The sequence below is a fragment of the Pan paniscus genome, chromosome 9 (assembly GCF_029289425.2).
Source record: "Pan paniscus chromosome 9, NHGRI_mPanPan1-v2.0_pri, whole genome shotgun sequence".
NCBI classification, from domain to species: Eukaryota; Metazoa; Chordata; class Mammalia; order Primates; family Hominidae; genus Pan; species Pan paniscus.
Genome location: NC_073258.2, coordinates 88,229,327 through 88,250,652, shown reverse-complemented (window position 1 = coordinate 88,250,652; position 21,326 = coordinate 88,229,327). Strand labels below are relative to the sequence as shown.

At 42.0% G+C, this 21,326-nt stretch overlaps 1 pseudogene; it reads left to right on the top strand.

Moving 5' to 3' along the window:
* The first annotated feature begins 15,925 nt into the window (after positions 1-15,925).
* On the top strand, positions 15,926-16,623 carry LOC100991486 (proteasome subunit alpha type-2-like; annotated as a pseudogene).
* Positions 16,624-21,326: the final 4,703 nt, after the last annotated feature.

The window sequence follows — 21,326 nt, the reverse complement described above, 5'->3', positions numbered from 1 at the left end:
GCTGCACTGAGCCATGAGCCATGATCATGCCATTGCATTCCAGCCTGGGCAACAGAGTGAGACCCTGTACCAAAAAAAAAAAAAAAAAAAAAAGGAAAAGCCAGTTATTACTGCTGAAAATACCTAGTAATATTTTATCAAGGAATGACCCCAGATGAAATATGGGAAATATCTATCTCTCAGGTAACAGGTGGCAGCCAGGAAATGGCCATGTTTTCAGATTTGTTGGGCCTGAGTAATGGTATGTGTATATGTGAGTATGTCATGAGTATCTATGCTCTGTATGTGTGTGTGGTGAGTTTGTGCAATGTGTGCAGAGTGTAAACATGTACACACATCTATGCATATGCAGGTACCTGCTGTGTGTGTGGACTGTGAGAGTTTGGAGGGAGGCAGTGAGTGGGGTAGTGAGAGACTGCTGCCTGTCCATAATGGAGTATCTAATATTGTGAGAGTTTACCTTTACCAAGCACCCTCATGTCAATGTGCTCATTTGGGCCTCACAAAAGTTTATAAGGTGGGACTAATGTTGCTCCTATTTTTCAAATGAAGGGACTGAGACACAGACAGGTAGAATCCAACTAAAAAGAACATCCTGCACAAAGGTGTCACAGTGCTGGGCTTTCTATATGAGAGCTGTGCGAATGGAAGTTCTCCCAAAGGGAGGGGAGATAGCACCACCTAAGTCAAGAATTTGTGTCCATTTGTCCATCGCATGCTCCCGCCTCCTATTCGTGCATTCATCCATTCATTTATTCATTCATTTTCATTTATTCAGTCTCAAACATGAATTTGATCTCTCTTGCATGTCAGACCAGCTGACCTTGACTGTGTGTGGGAGAAACAAGGTGAGAGGCCTGGGTACCCAGAAGTGGCACTAATAGGGCAAAAATGACCCAAGTGGGAAGTGAGTGAAGGAAGGGAAATTACAAAAGAGAGAGTGGGCAGAATTTAATTAAACTGCGAATACATCCCAAGCTTTCTCTTCTTTACATTCAGGCTCCACCTGATTGAATTTCAGAACCCTAGAGTTTATGTTTAAAATGCCTTCTAAAATTAGCACGCAAAGCCCTGCAGTTTCTGCAACATGCTCTCCTTATTAACAACACCTGCCCTTCTCAGGCACCACCCACATTTCCAGAGCACTGCTCCAGCTAGGAAGGAGCAGGGAGTTACAAGGCCTGGTTCTACTTCAGCTCTGTCAGGAAAGAGCTGGGTGGCTTTGGCTGAGACTCACCCGCTGGGACACCATTTATGCCAAGTCAAGTCAGCAAAGCAGGTACAGCTGTTCCCTCAGGGATTTGGAGAAACGCTGTATCAAGCTCTGCATGTGGGGACATTGTGGGCATTGGTGCCAGGCCTGTGAGCTTCTGACCTGATAAGCGTTGCTCCTTGTTTTTGACTTCCCAAGTGGTTGCATGTCTCTTCATTAGGCCAGTACATCTTCCCTTCAAGACAGGCATCTATTCCCACTCCATTCGAAAAGTGAAGTTTTAGAGTGGTTTGTAGGCTGGCTAGAGACCTCAGAACAAGTCAGTGGATGAGGGAGAAATGAGACTCAGAACCCTCCAGGCAGGGATTCAGTCATTCTCTCCTTCCTTCTTTCCACATTCATTATATACCTTTGTGTACCAGGTACACAGCAATAAACCACCTGGTGTCTGCTGGCACAAAGCTGCAGTCTGAGGGAGGAGGGAGGGAAGTCGACAGGCAGTCACCCCGCGACAGTGACAGTGCTGTGGTGGTGGTATGGCGGGATAACCAGTGAGGTATGGAGATACAGCAGAGGGCCCCTCAACTTCAGCCTGCCCCGGGGAACCAGGAATCATTCTGGGCTTTGCCAGGTATGTCCACTGCTGTGTCCCAACACCAGCTTCCCCACTGCTCCCAGTGTTCCTCAACATCCAGGGTGAGCCCTGGCCTCCATTTCCTCCAGGAGCCTTTGTGTGCAGAGGCTCAGAGCCAGAAGGCCACCCCACACCACAAGGCCCTGGGGGGATTTTGGAATTAGGTGTTAACATTAAAACGGTGCACACTTACTTCCATTTTAGTATTTGTAATTGGAAAGGGTTGCTTGAATTTCTGGGAGAATTTTATCCCCTTCCTTCCAGGTCATTTGGAGTTTCCTTTATAATTTCATTTTTAATTATATGTTATTTTTCTCAGCTCAAATCTGTTGCCAATATCAAAGCTGTTGAAAACATTTTTGGATTCTGTTATGATAAATGCCATGGGGTGAAAATGTTGTTATCTTAACAGCTGGCCCCAGAGTTCTCCTTAGGGAGGGAGAACTCTTTGTTTTGAGAAAATACCTTAACAAGGACCTTGGGGTAGAAAGTGAAACCTACAGGAACCTTAGTACAAAGCCACTGGCAATAATGAACCTAAAATATAAGAAAGGAATTTGTTTTAGCTCTAGAGAGGGAGCAGAAACAGAGGGATGGAGACTGAAAGGAGAGGAAGAAGGAGAATTAAGATTAAGAGAAGTCTATAAGTTAAGATTAAGTCCAAGTCACTGGCAGGCCCCCAGCATTGGGTGGAGTCCAGACCCTGACCCGAGAGATAGTTTAGTGCCAGCAAATTGTGAGACCCAGGATGCCAAATGTTCCTCTTGAAAGTTCATTGCTGTTATGTAGAAAGCCACTCATCTCCCTCCAAAATTTTAGCAAACTCTGTAACACTCATGAGCACTGTATGAGTAGAATTCTTTTAAGGCTTGAAGAAGGGGCTGAGCTTCTTGTCTGGATCAATGTCACAAGGCAGAAGTGTTCCTGAGAAGATAAGCTGCTCTCATCCCCTGGGCTTGCGGAAATCTTGGGACAACTTTGGACTTCGGCAGAAAAGAACTGTAGTTTGAGGAGGCCAGTGTTGACATGTGAATTAAATAAATGCAAAGCAATTAATTAAACCAAGACACTAAGGGTGCTGGGACAAGAATCTAATTTGATAGAACCCTGCCTAGGAGCAATATCACTACTCCATGCTCTGCGAAGTGCTTTCTCATGCATTGTCTCATTTGATCTCACACCACCTCTGGAAGGCAGCCTGGATGGAGAGGCTGGTGCCTATTTTACAGGTGCAAAAAAAGATGTTCTCTTTTCATGCCCTTTCAGGCCTGAACTCTCTGAGGCAGATGGAATTCTCCTTGAAGGCTCACCAGGAGTAGGAACCAGAAAGCTTGTTCTGCTAAACCTGGAAGATCAGCACCATGAGACGGGGAAGGTGGATGGAGGGGTGATTTGTCTAAAGTGCCGAAAAAAGGCTTTGTTCTGCTCATAGTTTGAAAAAAAAATGTGTCCATTGCTTCTGTGGTTTCCCAACATACATTTTGGTATCACCTGGATCAAGTGTCTCCAGTGAACAGCAGGTTCTGACATCCTGACCTCAGCTCCAATCTCCTCCTCTCCAAGGGCTGGTGAAAGCCTCTAACATTCCTGTGTCCAAGACAAAAGTCCTGAGGTCTGCTTTATTTCCACTTCTCCTCAGCAGGTCCTACATTTTTTTATTTTTATTTTTTTTTTTTGAGACAGGTTCTCACTCTCACTCTCTCATCCAGACTGTTGTGCAGTGGTGCGATCTTGGCTCACTGAAACTTCCGCCTCCCAGGCTCCAGCAATTCTCCTGCCTCAGCCTCTCGAGTAGCTGGGATTACAGGTGTGCACCACTACTGCCTGGCTAATTTTTGTATTTTTAGTAGAGACAGGGGTTTCATCATGTTGGCCAGGCTAGTCCTGAACTCCTGACCTCAAATGATCCACCTGCCTCTGCCTCCAAAAGTGCTGGGATTACAGGCGCGAGCCACCGTGCCCAGCCAGCAGGCCCTAAATTCTGCTAGTCGTCTTTCCTGTGCTCCAGGCTGCTCTCCTATCCATCAGCACTAGGGCCCTAGGTGGGATTCACAGAAGGAATTATATCCCTACTCAGTGTTTACCTGACGATTATATACCCTTTCTCAGGGTTTACCTGACGAGCCAAACAATCTCTTGTCCTCACACCTGCCAGGGAAGTGCACTTCCTTTGGGGCCCAAAGCCCAGAATGCTTTGAGCAGATACAGCTTTATCTCTCTATTTCATGCTCTGTTGAGTTCCTCTCTTAGATGTATTTTCATCCTGTGAGTTTTCTTTGGCGGAAGAGAAGGTATTTTAAGCTTTTTTGGAGCAGAGGAGTAATTTCCTGGTTGTGATCCAGGCTCTAAATGGCTTCCTATACCCTGCCTTCCCCGCCCCAGTCCCTACCTGCTTCCACACACCAGACCAGGCAGAAGCCTTCCTAGCTTGGCTCTTCCTGTGTAACACATTCCCCCCAGAGCATGTGTGGATGTGGGGTGGGGAAGGATTAAGCCTCTTGTGTCCTGTGTCATAGGCCATATAAACGCCTCAAAGACATCACCCCTTCCAGAACCCTGCACAGATGTGATACATATAATGCATAAGTACATGACTACATGAGGGTTCTCATCATATCCCCTTTTGTGCTTGAGTATGAAACAGACAAACTAAACCCCTCTATTTCCATGAGCTCATGAACAATTACAGTAAGAACTCTGGCTCCCAAATGAGAGCTAACAGCCCCTAACAACCTTTGACTTGGAAGTGGACTTTAAAAAGACAGTGCCAAGAGCTGTGTTACCCACTGACAGTTTAGGGACAAGGTCTGGGTGCCCACAGAGCCTAGGTGTCGAGGACAAAGGAAGCCTCTGCTGGGAAGATGAGCCTGAGACAGCTACAGAAGGAAGATGGCACATGTGGCCAGGACAGGCCCCAAAGGGGATCAGCTCGCCTGCCTGAGTACATCCGGGCATCCTCTTTGCAGAAGGCTACTCTGAATCTCCCTCCAACACACTGTGACACCCATTTTTTGCAAGTCATCTGTTGCTCAGAGGAAACGCTAGACAGTGGTTGGGGCATAATTATAAAGACAGGTAGATGTGTGACATTTCCGAGGGCTAGGCTGGGTGCAGGGAGGCAGGACAGTAGGAGGCTGCCTAGAGAAAACATTTTTTCAGATCTGGCACTCTTGGTATACACCACTGAAGGGCTGACTCTATGACTGAGAGAGCTGATGATTCACTTGTGCCCCGTCTGATCTGGGACTTAGACCTTCTCAGTACTTCCTGCCAACCCGACTAATGGCCAGATGGGCTGCCTAGGAGAGGGGCATCGCCCAATCTGCAGGAAACAGTAATTACAAATCAATGTTTGTGGGACCTGACTGGGGTCGAGCCTGCAGAAGCTGGGTTTGTGGCCAGTCGAGGGATCCTGCCAGCCTAGGGTGCCAACGTTCTAGGGTGCCAACGTGGGGCAGGGCTGAACACCAATCTGGCCAGGTAAGCGTCAGCAAGCCAGATCCTGCACTGAGCCTGAGCCCAAGCCCGCGGGTTGCTCTCCGACTAGCGCTCGTGGAACACGGGTGCCACCTAGTGGCCAGATCTGGCATGACTGGCCCCCAGAGGTCCCAAGGAACCGCCTGTGCGGCGGGGATCACGATAGCCACCACTGCATGACAGTAATGACATCAATACTATATCAACACCACGCATCTTTCCAGCCATCCTGCCCTCTGCCCTAAGCCTTTGTTCAGGCTGATCCCTCTGTCATCATAATCGCATTAATTACAATAGTAAGAGTAGCATCTCCATCAAAAAGAACAAGACTCTCCACCATGTACTGGGCACTTACTTTGTGCCATACACCATGCTAGGCACACGGATTAGAAATTATCAAGCTAAGGTCCCTTCCTTCATGGGACCCATATGCTCAGATATTTGCAATTAACCAAAATCTAAGACATAGTGGCAAAATAGATTCAACAACCTGCAGGGGCGAAGATGAGGTGACAAGTCATTGAATATCAGGAGCTGGTTTTTAGGTGTCATCAAGGGTGCAAAGGATGGGTAAGATTTCAGTAGGTGACAAAAGGGAAAACATTCCGAGGAAAGGAATGGGACAGTGAAAACAATGGGTCCAGGAAACAGCAAGTGTAGCTGCCAAATATTGTGTATGTGTGTGTGGGGGGTACAGGGGGGTACCAGGACCCAGAAATGGTTGGAACTTGAAGTTATGATAACTTGTGATGTAAGCCAGTTTCTGGGTTTGAACTTTTCTTCTGAGGCCTAAGATAAGCCACTGGAAGGTTTGAAACAAGAATATCGGTTGTTTCTTAAAGATCTATGTAAGAGGCCAGTGTGCAGAGATTGGTTAGGAAAAATGGCTGCAGCATTTGTTACAACATAATTCACTCAACATCCAACAGAAAATGACAAGCCTGTTATGAGCCAGATGCTGTTCATACAAAAATCTCTTCTCTCGTGAAACCTACACTCTGGAGTTTGATGAGAGAGTGGGTAGGAGGGATAGAGAGGAAACAGATGGAAGATATTGCAGAAGTTGAATCTCCAGGACTTTGATGGCCAAAGAGGAAGAAAGAGGAAGGAGTAAAAGATGTCACCTAAATGAGAAAGAGAGAGGTAAAGCCACCTGATGCTGGAACTGAAAGAAAAGGGCAGGTCTGTGGGGAAAGGAAATGAGTCTGCTTTGGTAATCAGTTGATTCAACAAGCAACTCCAAAGCAAAAACTCTGAGTCCACAAAATCAACATTACATTACAACGACCCACCTCTCCCATCCCATGAAAATTGAGACTAGGTTTACTGCCATTACAGGTTAAAACTGTGCTGAATTAGTTGTCAAATACAAATCTCTATAAACAGAAAAGGAGCGTTCTCTTGGAGAGAAAACGAACCTTTCAAGTTCCAAAGAGGAATGATGGCCTGCCTATGAAAGAGCCGATCATAATCCCCAAAGACACAATCCTGAATGCCATAATCCCGAATGTTGAAATCTCAAAAGATAAAAATCCAGAAAATATAACTCTGACAAAAAAAAATTTGTTAATTCTTTAAATGATATTTATATTTTTTAGGGAGGTTTATTTGAAAAACATATAAAAACCTGATAGAACATTTCATAGGCCACCTTTTCACAATGAACTAGGTAATAACAAAGTCCATAGTTGTGCAAGCATAAACATTCAGGTATATTAATAAGAGTCTCAGAAGTATAATGGTTATGACAGACAAATTATATTCATAAAGAAATAGCTCAAAAAGGGAAATGCATAAACACATATCACCAAGATTTATAACTGCAGTTGTCTGAAATACCATGACAGACAACCTAAGGCTTTTGACAAGTTTAATCCAAAACCGCGATGGGTCACCACTGCATATGCAGTCACCCACAGAGCTGAGATCTCAAGAAATTTTATCTTTCACAAATGCTCATGTACAAAAAGGACATCTCTTCGCTTATTGAGGAAGTTTCAATGTTTTTACATACATGCACAATGTTTACACACAAAGTCGATGTTGTGATAATATACTTTCATGGAGTCAAACTTGCAAAAAAAGAAAAGCACAAATTAGAACTCTCTAAAAGAACGTACACAACTTAAACCTCTGGTATTAGAAGTGATGTGAAAATGAAACACACAGCGTAGTGAATTGGCAATATTTGTGGAGAGGCAGAAGTTGTACATAACTGAATAACCTGGCAGGGGAGATTTGTATTTTTCATCTGCATTTTCACTTCTTGTATGATCTTCACAACATTAGCTACACTTGTATTTGTTGAGTGGTTGTGGTCTACAAATTTTGTAAGTATATGCTGTCCATTTGAAGGTCTGGTTACTGCTTGGCCATTGCAATTATGCAATTTTCTGCTTCTGAAGCACCAATAATAATTCACTTTTAAACTTTTCTTTCACCATTAAGTAGCCTCATATACTTTTTGTGAGTGAACAATCTCACAGATCTCTTCCATTGTGTCAGAAGGAATATAGTAAGAAGGAATGATATCTGGCTTCCCTAATACCACATCTGTATTCGTTAGGGTTCTCCAGAGAGACAGAATCAATAGGATATGTACACAGATAGGACAGGGATTTACTAGAAAAACTGGTTCATGCAATTACAGTGGCTGAAATGTCCCACAATAGGCCGTCTGCAAGCTGGAGTCCCTAGGATGCTGGTAGCATGGCTCAGTCCAAATGTGAAGGCCTCAGAACCAGGGAAGCTGACGGTATAACTTACCCAGGGGTCTGCTGGTGTTAAGTCATGGAGTCCCAAGGCTGGAGAACGTGGAGTTCTGATGTCAAAGGCAGTAGATGAAAATCTGTCTCAACTCCCAGAAAGAGACCAATTTGCCTTCTATATTTGTTCTCTCTGGGCCCCCAGCTGATTGCATAACATAGACCAACACTGAGGACAGATCTTCCCCACCTAGTCCACCCAGACTCACACTCATCTCCCCTGGAACACACCCCACAGACACACCCCAAATAATGCTTTACCAGGGCTCTGGGCATTCCTTCATCCAGTCAAGCTGGCACCTAAGATTAAATCCACAAGTCTACCCCTTGTCAACTTGGCATCCACAAGCATGTCCTTAAGCCATCTTAATTTCCAAATAAAGACAATGACAAGGTAACAGTTCCACCTAACAGGGTGACTGTGATTTTCAGTATTTGAGAGGTTCGATATTTTAGACTTTAGAGATTTTGACCTTCAGGGATTTTGATCTTTTGAGATTTCAACATTCAGGATTATGGCATTTGGGATGGTGTCTCTCAGCATTATGATCCAAATAGTATGAATAACGAGCTACAGTCCCCTAGAAAAAAATCTGTGATTCATCACTGCAGCAGGACGAGAATACCCTTCGCCAGCAGCCATTCTTACCTCTTTCTTTGGCTAATTTCTGATCCATAAAAACTCATCCCAAATGCTGTGCCCCCGTTCAGTCTGGTCTGTGCCTTGACCATAAACTGGTCATTATGCTTCCCTTCTCTGTTCCCAACAGTACAGAGTTCACATCTTTCAGAGAACCTTTAAAACTGCAGTGTGGTGTTTGTCTGTGTGACAGCAATTTTATGCCTATGTTTTAAAATGTAGTTCTAAAATTCTTTGGCATCTCCACATAAAGATAATGGGGTCTATCTCCCCTCCTCTTGAATTTGGGAAGACTTCTGACTATTTCAATAAATAGAATACAGCAGAAGTGACACTGTGAGACTTCTGAAGCTAGAAAAGACCTGGAAGTATCCATCTAGTCTTGCAACGCTAGCTCTTGAGGGGGCACGCTTTTGGGACACTGCCTCTCTGAACCCAGGGTTCATGGAGAAAAATCCATGCTGCGGGGAAGGGCCACCAAGTAGTTATTCTGGTCGACAGTCACAGTTAAACTGAGCCTTCCTGTCAAACCTGCCCAGGCACCAAACCTGGGAGTGAAGAAACCATCTTAGAAGGGGATCCTCCAGCCCCAGTTGTTTGGTTCCCAGCTATCTTCCTGGCTGAGGCCTCGGACATCATGGAGCACAGACCAATTTTTGCTATGGCCTTTCTGAATTTCTGATCCAAAAAATAATCATAATAAAATGGCTGTTTTATGTGCTAAGTTTTTGCATAATTTATTACACAGTAATAATAAGCAGAAAAGTTGGTCTCACCTCCCAGACTATCAAATTAGTTAAGGTAAGGGACATTACTTTGTCTATCGTCCACAAGGTCTGACACAGTACTGAGACAGGTTTCATTAAGGAAGAAAGAAATGAAGAAATTCTGTTAAATGGTTTATTTGATGGTCCATATCGTCCTCTCATTCAGCGGTCCCCAACCTTTTTGGCACCAGGGACTGCTTTTGTGGGAGACCATTTTTCCATGGAGGGAGTTGTGGGGATGATTTCAACCTACATCCTTCACATGCACAGTTCACAATAGGGTTAGAACTCCTACAATAATCTAATGCCACTGCTCATGTGACAGGATGTGGTGCTCAGGCGGTAATGCTCGCTCGCACACCGCTCACCTTCTGCTATGTGGCCCAGTTCCTAACAGAACACTGACCGGTACCAGTCTGAGGCTGGGGGCGAGTAGGTGGGGACCCCTGCTGTAGTTCTTCTTGTCTTTATCCCCGGTGTTTTGTGGCCCTGAAGAAGTTGTTTTTTGAATTCAGAGAATAGTATTTATCTTACTGAATTCCTGTAAAAATTGAACCAGTGAACCAGTATGCAATCAACTTGTACAGTGATCTTATCCAGGCCCACTAAATGTTTGCTGAACCCATATATGGAAGATAGCAATTGCTAACATTTACTGAGTTCTCAGTGTAAATGAAGCATTGCTCTAAATGCTTCCTCCAATTACCCCATAAAATCCTCACAACTACCTTGTGGGCTATGCACTATTGTAAAGAGGAGGACATGGAGATGTGAGGTAACCAGGTCAGATCACACAGTTCACAAGAAACAGGGCCACCTGTTATCTGTGCGAAGGTCACAAGCTCCTCAAGGGAAAGGTCTGAATCTTCTCCTACCCTCCCCCCAGGTAGGAGCTGCATGCTATAGATACTCTTTAGCTTGGCTTCAAATCCAGACATTTCTCCTTAGTGGTCAACCCTGCTTGAAATCTTCTTAGGAAAGGCTTCAGGCCCCTGCCTACTTGGTGACAGTTTAGGGAGATAAGATATCAAAAAGTTAGGAAAAGCAGACCTAAGAGAAATCAAGAGTCAGCACTCTGGTAGCACTACAGGCAAAAGGAGTACAATTGTTCTTCCTCTTTGGAAGGATGAAAAAGAAAATATGGACTTCAGTGGTACTGTGCAGGCATGAAGTTAACCATCAGGAGTTATCTCTGACTTTTAGAGGGTCAGAATCTCACATGTGCTTGTGTGTGGCACTGACACCATTCCCATGAGGAAAGCACTAGTGCAGCCTCTCCAACTAGAAGGCAGTCAGTCCCACAAAGAAGACTATTCAGGCACGGCTCGGGGACAGGCCAGGATAAATGACTTGAGTCTTATCTTAGACAGAAGAGAATTTAAGTTTAAATTAATATTAAATTTAATATTTATATATTTAATATTAAGTTTAAATATTCCTTCTTCGTGCCTTACTGCAATGACTAGAACCTCTAGTACAATGTTAATCAGTTCTAAGAGCAGGCATTCTTGCCTGTTGATAATCTTAGAGGAAAAGCATTTGGTCTTTCACAGTTAAATATGACATTCGCTATAGAGTTTTCACTGATGCTCTTTATTAGATTATTAGAAAGTCCTTTATATTCCTCATTTGAGGAAATTCCCTTCTAGTCCTAGTTTGCTGAAAGTTATGAGAAATCAATGTTGAGTTTCGCCATATGCTTTTCCTGGTTCTATTTAGATAATCATATGGTTTTCCTTTTTTTAGTTTGTAAATATAATGGATTGCAATGATTGATTTTTCAATTGGTTGATTTCCAACCTTGAGTTCCTGAGATAACCTCACTTGGTCACTTTATATTACCCTTTTTATTTATTGTTCGGTTTGCTAAAATTTTGTTGAGAATTTTTTTCTTTATGGTCAGGATGGACGGTGGGCTTTAGTTGTTTTTTCTTGTAATGTCCTTGCCTGGTTTTGGTATCAGATGGCTTCATACATTGAGATGAGAAGTCTTCTCTCCTCATTATTTTCTGGAATAGTGTGTAAATTGGTGTATTTTTTTTTTCCTTAGATGTTTTGTAGAACTCATCAGTGAACACAGCTGGGCCTGGAGTTTTGTTTGACAAAACAAAATTTAACATTTTGTTTAACTAAAAGTATCATTTCTTTAATAAATACAGTGTTGCTCACATTATCTAGTTCTTCATGAGCTCGTTAGTTTGTATATGTCTTAGGCTGTTTTGTGCTGCTATAACAAAATACACAGACTGGTCAATCTATAATAAACAAGAATTTATTGGCTCATGGTTCTGGAGGCTGGGAAATCAAGAGTGATGTGCTAGCATCTGGTGAGGGCCTTCTTGCTGTGTCATTCCGTGGCAGAAGGGAAAAAGAGGGCAGGAGAAAGCAAGAAGGGGCCAAAATTGTTTTTTGTTTTTGTTTTTTTTTTTTAGATGGAGTCTCACTCTATTACCCAGGCTGGGGTGCAGTGGCACAATCTCAGCTCACTGCAAGCTCTGCCTCCCGGGTTCATGCCATTCTCCTGCCTCAGCCTTCCGAGTAGCTGGGACTACAGGCACGTGCCACCACACCCAGCTAATTTTTTTGTATTTTTTTAGTAGAGATGGGGTTTCACCATGTTAGCCAGGATGGTCTTGATCTCCTGACCTCATGATCCACCCGCCTCGGTCTCCCAAAGTGCTGGGATTACAGGCGTGAGCCACTGCACCTGGCAAAATTGTCTTTTTATAATGACCCCCTCCCATGATAACAAAACCATTTCTGCAGTAATGGGATTAATCCATTTATAAAGACACATCTCTCATGATGTAAACAGCTCTTAAAGGTGCCACCTTCCAACATTTCTGCATTGGGGATCAAGTTTCCAACACATGAACTTTGGAAGACACATTCAAACCATGTAGTATCTTTCAAGGTATCTGTCCATTTCATCTAACTTGCCAAATTTATTGGCATAAAGTTGTTTTTAATGGTAACTGACTTTTAATTTCTGAAGAATCTGTAGTGATGTCACCTGTCTTTATTCCTAATATTCCTATGCCTTCTTTTTTTTTCCCCTCCAATCTGTTTGACTAGAGGTTTATCAATTTTACTGATTTTTCTCAAAGAACAAACTTGTGGTTTTATTAGCTTTTCTCCATTGTTTTTCCATTTTTTATTGCTTGGACTTACGATTTTATTATTATTACCTCCTTTTCTGTTTATTTTGGGTTTAATTTGCTTTTTTTCCTAGTTTCTTAAGATAGAAGTTGAGATGACCAATTTGATAATTTTCTTCTATTTTAATATAGACAACTAGTGTTGTCAGTTTTCCTTTAAGAAAACTTAAAGATTGCATTATTTGTAACAAATAAATGTCAACATATCACATTTTTATTTTCATACTGGTCAATCTACTTTTTAACTCCTTTTTTGGGGGGGCGGGGGGCAGGGTCTCACTCTGTCACCCCAGGCTGGAGTGCAGTGGCATGATCTCAGCTCACTGCAACCTCTGCCTCTTGGGTTCAAGTGATTCTCGTGCCCCAGCCCGAGTAGCTGGGATTACAGGTGCACACCACCACACCAGGCTCTTTTTTTTGCATTTTTAGTAGAGACAGAGTTTCACCATGTTGGCCAGTCTGGTCTCAATCTCTTGACCTCAAACGACCCACCCTCGTTGGCCTCCCAAAGTGCTGGGATTACAGGCATAAACCACCACGCCTGGCCTTAACTTATTTTCATTTCTTCATTAGAATTGTATCATTTCCACATATTTGGGGATTTTCCAGACATTTTATTTTTGTCTCATATGTTTTTGTCCCTTTGTTCTCTCTTCACCACCTTCTTTTTCTTCCTTCTTTTCAATTAACTAAATTGTTTTTAATGATTCCCCTATATTTCCTTTGTTGGCTTATTAACTATAATTTTATTTGTGGGGGGAAAGAAATTAGGGTTTATATTATGCATCTGTAACTTAATGCAGTTTTCCTTCATGTAATGTACTTACTTCATAGCACATAAGAAACTTACAATGGTATAATTTCATTTGCTGAATCCTGAACTTTGTGTGATTGTTTTATTTTGACATGTGTTATAAACTCCACTATAAACTGTTATTATTTCTGCTTTAGGAAATCAATTATCTTTTAAATACATTCAAAAATAACAAAAAAGTTTATTAATACATTGTATTTTCATCTCTTACAAGTTATTTTCTGGTCCCTTTTATATCTTCTATATCTCTACTTAATATGTTAAACTGGCCTCGACTTTCTTGACCGTACGGCATATAGCTGTGATGTTCTTTTGCACTTATTCTATTATTTGTGTCATTTCTGATTCTATTTCTATTATTTTTTCTTCCTCTTGCAGGATGTATTTTCTGGGCGGTTTTGTTTTGTTTTTTTTTTTTTTTTTTTTTTTTTTGGTACTTCGTTCTAGGAGACAGTTATTTGGAAACTGAGGCTTTTTTTTTTTTTTGAGACGGGATCTCGCTCTGTTGCCCAGGCTGGAGTGCAATGGCAGGATCTCGGCTCACTGCAAGCTCCACCTCCCAGGTTCACGCCATTCTCCTGCCTCAGCCTCAGCCTCCTGAGTAGCTGGGACTACAGGCACCTGCCACCACGCCCGGCCAATTTTTTGTATTTTTAGTAGAGATGGGGTTTCACCATGTTAGCCAGGATGGTCTCCATCTCCTGACCTAGTGATCCACCTGCCTCAGCCTCCCAAAGTGCTGGGATTACAGGCATGAGCCACTGTGCCCAGCCGGAAACTGAGGCTTTTAAGCTTCAATAGGTAAGATGAGACCAGCCTTTAGTCTAGGGTTAATTTTGCTCCCCTATGAGGCTCTATTTTCCTGACTACTCTATCCAGCACCCTTTGTAAAATGAATTGTTCTACTCTGGCTAGCAGGAACACAAACTACTCGCTTCCTTGTGTGAACTCCAATGATTGCTCCCTCTGCTCCTTTCAGGTGGTTCTTTCTCCAACCTTGGTAATTTTCCCATGCATGCCGAAGTACTCAGCTTATGTCTCAAGGGGGACGCTCTTGAGATCTGCAAGCCTTTTTTCTGTGCAGCTCTCTCCTCTTTTGTACTCTGCCTTATGAACTTCATCGACTTTAGCCTCTCTGGACTCCCACCTCTGTTCCCTCAACTCAGAGAAATCTCTGGTTTCTCTCTTAGTTCTCTTTCCTTAGGCTGCAATCTGGAATCTCTCTCCAGATATCAGCTAGGGGAATCATAAAACACAACTCATTTGTGTTCCTTCTTTCAGGATTGTTGCCCTTCACTGCTTCATGACTAGTGTCTGAAAACTATTGTTTTATTACATACAGTATTGTCAGGTCTTTTAGTTGTTTCGGATGAAAAGGTAAATCTTGTTCCTATTCTTTTAGTTAAGCTGAAAGTAAACATCAACCACTTTGGGAGGCAAGGGTTTTTATTTCAGTGTTAAATGATTAATTTTAAGGGAAGTGAGTAACGATGCTACTTAAACTTTCAACTCTTGGAGATCTGAGTTCAAATTCCAGTATTGTTACCTTGGGTAAATTACCACACTTTTTGATTCCCAGTTCCCTAGCTGATAAAACAGAACTAATAATACCTACCTGATAAGGTGTGAGGATTGAGTGAGATATAAACAATTTACCACATATCAGAGGCACACCTCTTAAATTTTAGTGTCCTTCTCTTTCCTCTAAAAATGAGTATCAGAAGCTATTTGTTAGAGCCCTACCTATATTGATAAGAGTGATTCCAACCCTTTTCCTCTCTCAAATGTCTAAGACCCTATCTGTTATAGAAAAACAACAGCAACAATTTTTTTTTTACCTTAATATGCTATTGAAAGGCCAGACATAAAATATAATTCTGGGCAAACTGCCTGTGATTTTTCACTCTGTGAAACTAAGTGGGAAGGGGGAGCCTCGTGTCCTGTCCTGTCTACTTCTGGTTTGGATTTTGAAGTTTTTAAAGTGGGGAACAATCCAGAATTCCAGCTCTGTCAGGAAAAAAAACAAACAAATGAAACAGATGACAAATCATTTGTCTAGGACCTGAAGCCAAACTGGCTTCAATAGCTGCTGGGATAGTAGTAGGAGCCAATTTCCTGCAGTATTTACAAAATCATTTGTAAGAATAATATTTTCCAGACTTTTATAGGAAAAATTAAGTGTGAATTTTTGGTCTGCAGACTCCATAAAGTTAGCAGGCATCCAACAAGCAGCTGCTGAGAACACCACCTCCCATCCTAACTCCACTCCCTTTATAAAGGCCTGACATACACTCAGATGGAGGATAAGCTGTAGTCTTTGCTCTTCAAATATATACCACAACCTAAAAGAGCAACAGATGAATACATAGTTAATCAGAATCAAATGAAATGTGCTTTATTGGGGGTATTAGCAAACTGCTGCACTAAGACAGAGAGAAAAGGGTTATCTGGATAAAGATGGAGGAACTTAGTTACAGCTTCTCGCTGACTACATTGGGCCTGTCTAGTAAATTTGTCCATATTGAATAGGCTTTGGCTGCTCTAGCTGGAAAAGCCCTTTCAGTGGGAGTTAAAGCAGCAAATGGCATGGTATTAGCAACTGAGAAGAGCAGAAATCTATTCTATATGATGAGCAAAGTGTACACAGAGTGGAACCAATTACCAAACATACAGGTTTGGTGTATAGTGGCATGGGTGCAGATTACAGAATGCTTGTGCATGGAGTTCAAAAGCTAGCTGAGCAATACTATCCTGTTTACCAAGAACCCATTCCCACAACTCAGCTGGTAGAGAAATTAGCTTCTGAGATCCAAGAATACACCGAGTCTGGTGGTATTTGTCCATTTGGAGTCTTTCTACCTATTTGTGGTTGTGGGGGACAGACATATTTACTCAGGCAGATCCATCTGGAGCTTTCTTTGAATGCCACAGCAATGGGAAAGAACTGTGTGACTGGGAAAACTTTCTTTGAGAGAAGATACAATGAAGATCTGAAACTTAAAATCCCATTCATATAGCCATCTTAACCCTAAAGGAAAGTGTTAAAAGGCAAATGACAGAAGATAACATAGAAGTTGGAATCTGCAATGAAGCTGTATTTAGGAAGTTTAGTTCATCCAACTGAAGTTAAGGATTACTTGGCTGCCACGGCATAATAATGAAGTGACTGAAAAATCCAGAATTTCAGATATTCTATCTACTTAAACATGTTTAAAGGATGTTTTGTTTTGCAGGCTCTTTTTAGATTTATTTCTATATGGTTAAAAACCAATGTTTTAAAAATGACACTTATAAGGCCAGGCACAGTGGCCCACGCCTATAACTGGAGAACTTTGGGAGGCTTAGGAGGGAGGATTGCTTGAGTGTAAGAGTTCAAGACCAGCCTAGGCAACACAGTGAGACCCCTGTCTCTACAAAAAACAAAAACAAAAACAAAATTAATCAGGCATGGTGGCATGTGCCCGTAGTCCCAGCTACCAGGGAAGCTGAGGTGGAAGGATTACTTAAGCCTGGGACGTCAAGGCCACAGTGAGCCATGATCATGCCATTGCACTCCAACCTGGGTGACAGAGTGAGACCCTGTCTCACTTATACACTGCTGGTGGGAATGTAAATTAGTACAACCTCTATAGACAACAGTATGGAGGTGTCTTAAAGAACTAAAAGGAGATCTACCATAAAAGACACTCGTATATATATTTTTATTGTTAACACAGTTCACAATTGCAAAGATATGGAATCAACCAAAGTGCCCATAGACCAATGAGTGGATAAAGAAAATGTGGTATATATGCACCATGGAATACTACTCAGCCATAAAAAATAAAAGATGAAATAATGTCTTTTGCAGCATCTTGGATGGAGCTGGAGGCCATTATTCTAAGTAAAGTAACTCCGGAATAGAAAATCAAATTCTGTATGTTCTCAACTGTAAGTGGGAGCTAAGCTATGGATACACAAGGGTATACAGAGTGATATAATGGACTATGGAGACTCAGAAGGGGAAGGAATAAAAAACTATATATTGGGTACAATGCACACTATTCCAGTGACAGGTGCACTAAAATTTCAGACTTCACCACTATACAATTCATCCATGCAACCAAAAACCACTTGTACCCCAAAAGCTACTGAAATAAAAATAAGTAAATTCATTCCTTAATTAAATGACACATAAAACATAATCAACTAAGATTTTTTAAAGATGAGCAAAACCTTCAAAGACGAGATTGACAGTATTTTAGCATACACAGAAGAGTGGAGAAAAAGAGAATTCTAAATCAAGAGAGAGAAGTATACAATGGGAAATGAAACTGAGATCTGATCTATACAGAATTGGAATATGTCCATTAGAAATGTTTTCAGCCGAAAGTAACAGAATTCTTGGGTGATAGAGCCATAAAGCCTGTGATGGTTAATTTTAGGCATCAACTTGACTGGATTAAGGAATATCTAGAGAACTGGTAAGGCATTATTTTGGGGTGTGTCTGTGAGGGTGTTTCCAGAGGAGATTGGCATATGAGTTAGCGTGGACTAGGCAGAGAAGATCTGCCCTCAATATGGGCAGGCACCTCCAATCCACTGGAGGCCTGGGTAGAATAAAAACAGAAGAAAGGAGAATTGGCTTCTCTTTCTCCCCTGCAGCAGGGATACACTCTTCTCCAACTGCCCGTGGACATTAGGACCCCAGATCCTCTAACCTTGGGACTCCAGGACTTAAACTATCACTCCCCCATCCCACCCCCAGGTTCTCAGACTTGAAAATTCAGCCTTGGACTGAGAATTACACCATCAGTTTCCCTGGTTCCAAGGCTTTTGGACTTGTACTGAGCCAGACCACCAGCATCCCAAGGTCTCCAGGTTATGAATGGCCTGTGGTGGGGTTTCTCAGCCTCCACAATCACATGAGCCAACTCCCTTAATCCCCTCTCATATCTCTCTCTGTGTCTCTCTCTATCCCTCTCATATCTCTCTCTATGTATCTCTCTATCCCTATTGTTCTGCCTCTCTGGGAAACCCTGACTGATACAGAACTTTAAGAAATAGAGGTTTATTTTCTCAAAATGCTCAAATGCAGATGGTTAATGGCACCATTCAGTGGCTCACAGAAGCAGGTTCTTTCTATTTTTCTGACCTGGCATCTTTAATATGCTGGTTTTTCATGTTTGTACTTTTCATTTCATGTCTGCAAGATTGCTGCCACAGATTCAGACCCTACTGACTAATACTAATACCTTGAACAAGAGAAAAAGAAGTAAAAAGAACTTTCCTTTAAGCAGAGAGGGAAGATTTTTCCCAAGTGTTTCCCAGATTTTCCATTACATTTTATTGGCCAAAACAGGGTCATATGGACACCTCCGAGTAAAGGCTGGTTGGAAAAGTATCTGGACAAGAAGAAAGGAAAGACATGAAAGGCCTAGAACAATTATGATTCATCCCTGGGGCTAGGCATGTAACTGTCTTAAACAACATCAGTGTTCCCTCAGCAAGGAAAAACTGCCACTAGTTGAGCAATTAACAATGACTGCAATCCCATTTTTGAATTTTAATCCAAGTTATAGGAAGCGTTTTAGTGGGAAAAAAAAAAAAGGTCCTCAGATGATTCAATGATGCCTCTAGTTTCATAGATTTATTTATCCTGCCCTTTGGTTCTGAAGAGAGCCTTAGTGCTATCCCTGAGCAGTGACAGGCTATCAAAAACAGCCGACTCAGATTCAGATGGAACTGAATTTCTTCCTGAAGCTTTGCAGATATTATTTACCTTCAATTTTCCCTGAAATAAATAGAAAAATAAGGACTTCTGTTTTTTCCCTTGAGAGCTCAAGATGAAGAAATACATAGCAAAGATATGGCAGGAAAGCACGGGCCAGGAAAGGTAAAGAAAAGAATAGGAGAAAAGAGATAAGGCTTAAAATATGTTTATAGTCTCTTCTCTCCCATTCCTTTTGGCATCCAACCCCATAATGACCAACCACAGGATGTACTTCATGCTTTAAACCTTTGGCACTATAGCTTCAGGGTCCTCTTAGGTGACCAAAAATAATCTGAAAAGAAAATTAATTTAAGAGATCGATTAACTACTGGAAAAAGTTTAATAGACATTGAAGAACTAGACTTCGAAAATTAACTGGTCCTAGTTCAGGGATGGAGGAAAGTAGTAATGCAGGGTGACCTCAGCCAACATAGGTCTACAGGTCTACTTTATGGAAGCCTGAATCTCTCAAGACAGAAAGGGATGCTGAGTCTAAGCAAGGCAGATAAAGCATGTTGTATGCCTATGGCCTCTATGCCAAGACCAGGGAACATCCTATTATCCACGGTCTGACAAGATTAGAATGTTATGCTCTGCAGAGGCAGCAGGCTGGGGGTGGGGGAGAGTATGGCACAAAACTGAATATTAAAAAAAAAAAAAAAAACTGAACAGGCAAGCTATAGTAGTTTGTGAGCTAAAGAAAGAAGTATAAACTGCTCTTGGCCCTGATGTCCCTGTTGTTGACCAGATGGTATGTGTGTCTGTGGTAATATACTGGGATTTTCAGGTCTGCTGGGACAAAAGATAAAACCCAATACATTATTTCATGTAAAACATATTCGTAGGAGGGACAGATGGAAAAAAAATGGAGAAAGTAAAAGAAAATAGGAAATTCCAGAGTCAAGTGATGTTACGGGGTTTTAAGAAGAGAAGAAATTAATTGTTCTGGATTTAAAGGCTTCACATACAGAGAAACATCTCCTTCCATATCTGTGCAATTATCTTCTACATCATCCTGCCTAAGAAAAACAGAGCATATAAAAAAAAATCAGTGTCTCTGGAAATGTTTACTCCATTGTTATCACCGTTATGATCACTCCAGAGCCTCTCACTTGAACGGCTGGCTTAAAAGGTTGCAATGAAGTCCAAGGAGACTAGTTAACATAAAGTAACACCAGCAAGCAGAGAATGGACAAGGTGGCAGGGAGAGGGAGCAGCAAGAGAGACAGACAGAGAGAGAGAGAGAGAGAGGGAGAGAGAGAGAGCCCACATAAAACAGCAACAGAATAATTTCCAAAAGACCAGATATAAATTCTTTCCTCCAACCAAAAGTCAATCATTTTCTTCTGTGTGTAAAATAGCACACATTCTTATTCACCACAGCTGTAAGCTTAAGGCCATTCACTCACTACTCTGCTGTAGTCCTATGACACTAGCTATATCATGGCCAACTTACTGCCCCACTTCGGTTTCCAGAAGTCACACACACTAGAGTAAGTTTCATTTCTTTGTAGTTACCCTTTTTGCAACTACAGGGCTATTACAAAGTCACCTGAGGCCACTACTTTAAACAGAAACATAGTACTACAAAGCCCTAGAATCTAAGACAGCACCCCAATCTGAGGGTCATCTCAGTCCTTGACACTCCTTTCTTTGTTAATTCCACAAGAAGAAGAAATTATAGAGCTGGCACCAATGGTGGCTTCAGCACCAATAGTAAAGGGCTGGAGGCAACTGTAAACATCACCTCCACAATGAAGGTAACCTTATTACTCATCACATTCAAAGTGCAGCCCTAAAGAAAATAATCACTTCTTATTCCTTTTCTTGTATTTTTTTCTTGGCCACTCATTTTCAGCTGAGTGAAGTATTCTACTATGTGAAAATGATTACTAGAAGGAGGTGTTAGGAGAGAGAATGTTTATAAGATATCTTAGTAAGAAATGTATACTTTTGCCTTTGGGAAACTTTGTTGCTGTGTCAAACTACTTAATACTCATACAAATAAAAATATGGCTAGGTACCGTGGCTCACACCTGGAATCCCAGAGTCCCGGGAGGCCAATCCAAGAGGATGACTTGAGGCCAGGAGTTTAAGACCAGCTTG